The following is a 6000-nucleotide window of genomic DNA, read 5'->3' on the forward strand; positions in this document are numbered from 1 at the left end:
TGGTGTAGAAGTCAGGTGATGTGGACTCTGCACACATCCCAGTGGGTAAGTCTGTATTATACATAAGAAGTATTTGTGAAGATGCCAAAGAAAATATTAAAGAAATTCAGCAGAAGTGCTTGTTTTCTCAGGTCTAAAATAACTCTTTGCCCTTTTCATTTATTGTTTTCATGGTGGAATGCTGAGAATATGAATGGGTAATGGTTACTAAGGAATGGAAGATGGAGCCTATCTATACTAAATGCTTGTATGTTCAGATATTATCCATTGCCACTTCACAGTTCATAGCAAGTACATTTACCTTCTAATATATAGTCACTGGGTCATACGTAAGCCTTCCTTATATATTGCAAATTGTAAGTGAGGTGTTAGATTAGACCCAAATCCATTTTTGGCATATCAAATGAGACTACTTTCGAAGAATGCATTGGTTATCTTTGCATTGCATTTCTTCTCATGTTAACTTTCTTCTAATTATAACTTTCTGCTCACCATTTTTTGCCTCCTAAACAGTGATCTCTCAGGAGCTGAGCCAACCAAAAGAAATTATGAGGCTCTGCAAGTTTTATGGTAAGAATTGGAAGGGTCCAAGCTGTTGATCTGCATATGGCAATATAAACTAAATGGTATAATTTCAAGGGGGTGCAGGAACAGAGAGACCTGGCAGTAGATGTACAGTAATCTTTGAAGATGGCAGGACAAGTTGAAAATGCTGTTAAAAAGGCATATGGGATCCTTGGCTTTACAAACAAAGGCATAGAATATAAAAGCAAGGAAGCTACACTGGACCTTTGTTCTGGTTAGGACCCAACTTCAGATTTGTGTCCAATTCTGAACACTACACTTTAGAAAGGCTAGTAAGGCCTTATAAAGGGTGCAGAGGGGATTTACTGGAATGGCACCAGTGATGAAAAACTTATGTGGAAGACTAGAGAAACTCAAGTTGTTCTCCTTAGAGGATAAAAAGTTAAGGGAAATTTGATAGAGGTGTTCAAAATCATGAGAATATGAGAAACTGTTTCCAGTGACAGCAAGGTCAGTGACCAGAGGACACAAAGCTGGCACAGGCATGATGAGTCAAATGGGCTTACTATGTGTTGTATTATTCCATGATTCTATAAAGGAGAAAACCAATATATATCAGTATTGTTGCAACTGTCATAATGTCTATTACATAACAATCTAATGATATGCACTGTGCTTACAGTTCATTTTATCAGTAGGTTTTATTACTGCAATTCAAATCCCTATTTGGAAAACTCTGCACTAGTCTGAGCATGCAGCTCCTTCATGACACAAACATGTAGCTACTTGCTTTGGAACTTAAAGAGTGCTTACCTTTCATAAGATTGCACAGTAAGGTCAAAGTGGATATATACTTTTGCAATTTTACCTCTTGCCTTAGATCTTCTCTTGGGTACTGCAATAATTGGTCTAACCAACTTGAACATTCTCCAACTTGTCATTTGCGGAAGGGCCAAGTAAGCCCACAAAAAAGTTCAAATACCATTTATGACAGTTTTCCAAGTTTTCCGTTGATCTCCTGTTGACGTTACGGGAGACAAGTGGGAGAATTAGTATGGAAATTCACCCATGGGGTATACTCATATTGCCAATATCCAATTGTACAAATGGCCTAACCCAGCGATGTAATAATAGTATGCTCGTGATCTGAATGTGATATTTATGTCTTATAAAGGACCCCATTTTACATATGTAAGTGGCCTTCTGTCAGAAATAGGCAGGAGTACCACTCGTCCAATTACAAGGACGCCTGAGAATTGCATCAGGCAAGCATTAAGCATCAGTAGTACAGCTGAGATTCCTTCCTGATTTTTGACTGCTGACCACCCATCTTTCAGGTGAAATGGGTCACCAGCAGCTCTAAATTGTCCCACTGCCCCCGCTACCATATTTTATCATGGGGAAGAAATTGGTTTGCGTAGCGCTGCTACATGGACTTATCCCAATTGCCAGGGGCAGGCAGTGCTGCGGGCTTCTACCTGCATGGCCTGTGCAGGTTTCTTCATTGATATCATTGAAGAACATCATGCGGGCTGTGCATGTCGTGGCCCATGGTGCTGCCTGCCCCTGGGGAATTAATGCAAGTCTGAAAATCAATGCTACGTGAATAATTTCTCCAATTTCTCCTTCTTCGGGCTGAATTTTACGCCACCCCAGCGGGTCGGATGGTGGGGTGGGGACAGCATAAGATTGAGCGGGAGGCTCCGGGAGGCCTACCCGCACCGTTTCCGCCTCTGGCCAAGTTTATGGCATCGGGCGGGTGGTGGAAAATAGCCCACCTGCCTGAGGCCAATCATGGCCCTTAAGTGGCTACTAGGCCGCATGGGGGGAGGAACGAGGGTCTGGAAGGACACAGAGGCCATACCCTCAGCATAGGATCTACCAGGAAAACAGAGCTACCTGGAAATGACCAAAACTCGGTGCCACAGGAGACTGTGACTCTCCAGGCAGATATCACAGACATTTGTGCCCTCATCACAGAAGACCTTGCACTTCACAGCAGAGGTTGCCATGCCCTGCCAGTAGCTGTCAAAGTCACTGTGGCCTTGAACTGCTTCACTTCTGGCTCCTTCCAGGGATTGGCTGTGGACCTTGGTGGCATCTCGCAAATGGCTGCACGCCACTGCATCTTGCAAGTCATGGATGCCCTATTTGCCAGATCTGGGCAATACGTTAATTTCACGACAGATGAGGCCTAGCAGGGTCAGAGGACTTGGTCTTCATCACCATCGCTGGATTCCCTCAAGTGCAGGGCATCATCCATTGCACCCATGTGGCCATCAAGGCGCCCAGTGACAGGCCAGCCAAATTCACGAACATGAAAGGCTTCCACTTCCTCAACGTTCAGGTAGTCTGCGATCACAACAAGAGCTTCTTCCTTGTGTGCACTTACTTTCCTGACAGCTGTTATGACTCCTTCATCCTCCACCAATCCAGGCTGCCGCAGATCTTCACTTCAAAGTCCGCGGATGGATTTTAGCGGACAAGGGATATCCCTTGAAGAGATGGCTAGTCACCCCTCAAGAGATCCCCAGACAAGCACAAGGTTGATACAACCAATGCCACCTGCTCACTAGGACCATCATTGAGCAGGCCATCTGGCTTCTTAAGATGCAATTCCGGTGCCCGGACCGGTCAGGTGGTGCCCTGCAATACAATCCTGCAAGAGTGGTGGTCATTGTGGTGGTCAGCTGTGCTCTCCATAACATGGCCCTCCAGAGATGTGTGGACCTTGAGGACAGCGAGGCCCTTGAACCATGTAGCTTAGCAGAGGAAGAGGAGGAGAAAGAGATTAAAGAGAAGGAAGAAGTGGAGGCTGAGGGGGAGGATGCAGAACATCATCAACATGAATATCAGGGATCATGTGTTCCAGGAACGTTTCAGCTGAGCCCCTCTGACCCAGGATGAAGGGTGCGTTATGGACGTCAGCCTGAGATACTTGTGATAACACTGCCATGCAAGACGTTGCCTGAAGCATCAAGTCACTTACTGCCAATGAAAGACTCACATTTGACCAGAGGCTTTGCCCTCACTGTGATTTCTTTCACCACCTCATACCACTTTCCTTGTCATATCACTAATATAAAGAGTCTCAGATGTATGGCTGAAAGTGTAATTATATGTATAGTACAACGAAATGGACAGAGTTAGGGCCCTAGCAAATTCATGGCCATGAAAAATGCATCACGGACCAAGAAATCTCAACTCCTCTGTGAAATTGGCCATTTTGCGAATTTCGCACTTTTTGTTGATCGACACAAGGCTGATTGCTGGGAATGTTGCGAGCATCACGCCTTTTACTGATTGACACAGGGCTCAATCTGCTGATTGGTAGATGAGGGAGGGCCTCTGGTGCAGTTTTGAGACTAGCAGTCACAAATAAAGCCTGGCTACCTGACCCGAACCCGACTATACCCGATTACACGTGTCGGGTGCGGGTCGGGTCTATATTCCGAGTCCAGCATTCAGGCTCGGGTCAGGTCAGGCTAGACTGTACTGCCTCTGGGAAGTAATGTTCCATTCACTATTAAGATCAAGGCAGGAAACGTGCAGTCTGCACTCTGCAGTGAGCGAGTGAGCATCTCTGTGACGTCATCACGTTCATGCTGTAGCTTCCAGGCATCCAAAAGTGATTTTACACTACAGTACACTAAGTATGGATATACAACGAATGCTGTCTATGGGAGAATGTTTAGCAATGGAAAGTCCTGTAGCCGGAAAAGGTAAATCTTCCGTCTGGAAACATTTCAACGCTGTTATTTTCTGCGATAGTAAAAGTTCAAGTGGATTTGTACAATGCAAATCTTGCAAACATCTACTAAAATATGACAGCAAAACGACGGGCAATTCATTATTGCAGTGGTACACTGAAAAAAGTTGTACTCGACCCGCAGCAGGGCCAAATCAGTCGGACCTAACTTTGTTTGTACAGACGAGCGTTAAAAAAAAAATTCCCACTCACAAGAAATCAGAAATTACATACAAATGCGTGGGTCTCTGTTGCAAGGATATTTGACCTTTCCAAACTGTCTCTGGTGAAGGGTTTGTTGAGCTAGCACAAGAGCTTATCAATATGGGTGCTACATACGGTCAAGTATCAGCATCAAGTGTGTTACCAAATCCAAGTACAGTTTCAACAAGGTGTTGTGATGTGGCCAAAGAAAAGAGAAAACAGCTAATTTCTCAGATTACTGACACACTGAAGGATGTGAATACGGGAATGACACCTGACGTGTGAACGGACGACTACCGTAAAATCCATTATATGTCGATAACTTGTCATTAAATCACAGCAGATTTTAAACTTAATGCCAAAGTTTTAACAACAGCAATGTTTCCACTGGAGGACACCAAAACTAGCGAAAACATCAGACGTGAGATTTTAAAGCTGCTAGTGAATACTTTTAGATTCAACCCAGTAAATTTAAATAAATTAGTCTAGATGACAGATCAGTGTGCTAACATAGTGCTTGCTCTTAGTCCATATCGACATCTGAATTGTCAGGACCATGATTATAACACGACCCTTCGACATTCACTTGATCCAAGGGAATTAGCTTCCGAAGCTCCGGATATTGTAGAAACTATAGGTCATGCCAAAGCCTTGGTGACATACATTAAACAGTCTGGCCTTGCTGCACAGTTGTCTAAAATTGTAAATCTAATGGGAGAAATGAGGTACAGTACTGTGTATCTGACACTGAATTCAATTCAGGATATTTGTCATGAGCTGCACAAGAAACTGGAACAGCATGGGGAAAACTACATGCTGGAAAACATCGCCCCCAATGTCTTGCAGTTTTTGGTTGATTTCCTCTGACCATTTTATGAAGCTCAGAGGAACTCGAGGGAGACCAGTTATCCTACATTGAACCTGTTAATTCCGTGGTTTGAGAAACTTAAATGACTCTATATGCCACTGTCTTCAGATACTCCAATGCAAGCAGTAGTCAGGCAACGGCACAGAGAGTGACTTCTGAAGAAAGTTGAAGTAAATGACGTTCACAAGATAGTAACATTTCTCTAGCCTAAATGTAATCAGCTGCGAATGTTGTCCAGCCATGATCGGGAATAAGTTTGTTCTGAAATGCGCAGACTTATTAACAACTTTAAAACAGAAGACCCTGTGAAGGAAACTAAAGTGGTTGATGATGAACCTACAGCTGCCAAAAAAACAGTGACTGCATTTGCTGAATAGGAGAATGTTCATGAAGAAGTGGATACAAATGATAAAGTGCAGCAGTACACAGCACAGAGGCCTGCTGTGTTGGCGATGGCAAACGAGCGTGATCTGTTGGGCTGGTGGAAGAAACACAGTGTTGCATACCCTAAATTGGCCAGGCTGGCTAGAAGTATACTTTGCATTCTGGCGAGCAGTAGCAGCAGTAAGACAAACTTCTGCATAGCTGGAAGGATAATCGACCAGCAGAGGACTGCCCTTAAGCCTTCCACTGTTGACTCTATTCTTTTTTACAT

The sequence above is a fragment of the Heterodontus francisci genome, chromosome 2 (assembly GCF_036365525.1).
Source record: "Heterodontus francisci isolate sHetFra1 chromosome 2, sHetFra1.hap1, whole genome shotgun sequence".
NCBI classification, from domain to species: domain Eukaryota; kingdom Metazoa; phylum Chordata; class Chondrichthyes; order Heterodontiformes; family Heterodontidae; genus Heterodontus; species Heterodontus francisci.